The sequence below is a fragment of the Octopus bimaculoides genome, chromosome 2 (genome assembly GCF_001194135.2).
Source record: "Octopus bimaculoides isolate UCB-OBI-ISO-001 chromosome 2, ASM119413v2, whole genome shotgun sequence".
Lineage (NCBI taxonomy): Eukaryota > Metazoa > Mollusca > Cephalopoda > Octopoda > Octopodidae > Octopus > Octopus bimaculoides.
In genome coordinates, this window is record NC_068982.1 from 159,513,192 (window position 1) to 159,514,383 (window position 1,192).

The following is a 1,192-nucleotide window of genomic DNA, read 5'->3' on the forward strand; positions in this document are numbered from 1 at the left end:
TATATATATTGCTTACGGCCATATCCCGTTGAATGTACAGGTCCTCGTCCGATCACTGAAATTAAGCAAGGTTGAGCCTAGTTAGCACTTAGATGTGTGACTGCTTGGGAAACCTAGGTGCTATATGCATTCCTATTATAGGCGCAGGAGTGACTGTGTGGTAAGTAGCTTGCTTAACAACCACATGTAACCTTGGGCAAGTGTCTTCAACTATAGCCTCGGGCCGGCCAAAGCCTTGTGAGTGGATTTTGTAGGTGGAAACTGAAAGACGAGCGTCGTATATATATATATATGTGTGTGTGTGTGTATGTGTGTATGCGTGCGCGCGGGGGTGTAGCAGGAAGGAAACTCATTCTTCTTTCCTTTTATGAATTACGTTATAAATTGTATAAATTACACTCTAAAGTGATTAATCAATGACAACTCGGAGTAGGTAACGATTCCATTTGTTGAGTTCTACACAGACGACTCTAATAAATGTTTTAAGTGTTACATTTTACTATTTGTTCAATAGATTACAAAAGCATACCTTTTGAAGTGAGTTGTGACGCGATTTAAAAGTATCTACTCTTCTTCCTTCACACAATGAAGCTTACAAATAATTAGGTACTGTTAAAATATAAAATACAGAAGTGTTTTGAATTAACAGACAATAACCAAAGGATATGTTAAATTGGAAAGGACTTTCTCTTGCTACAAGAGAATATCCCAGGCTGTTATGATATTTTTTTGTTTATTCTATTGTTCGAAACACCTTTGTGTAGTATATATTATCAATGCCTAATTCTTTGTAGCATTCTTTAAGTGGAAACAAAAGGGTGCCATTGATATGAACGCTTTACTTTTGATGAATATTTTTGCACTTTTAATTGTTAAATATAGTCATTCCTTTCGGTCAGGTTCCACCCGTATATCAACTAATATGATTACAGAAAACTGTTTTCCGGCAATGTAAAGAATTTCGTGTATAGATTTTTAGAGCGCCCAGTAATATATTATTGGCTACATGAGTTGTAGATCATGATATAATCAGCTGATTTTCATAAAACAAATGACAATGGATTTACCGTGAAATTAGACTAGAAACTCAGACAATTAGCGAGGAATACGCCCTTTAAAGCATTTCTAACACTGGAGATTATAGACAATCACTTCTATCATATATATATATATATATATATATATATATATA

General features: G+C 34.6%; 1 pseudogene; it reads left to right on the forward strand.

Moving 5' to 3' along the window:
• The first annotated feature begins 10 nt into the window (after window positions 1-10).
• On the forward strand, window positions 11-129 carry LOC128247209 (5S ribosomal RNA; annotated as a pseudogene).
• Window positions 130-1,192: the final 1,063 nt, after the last annotated feature.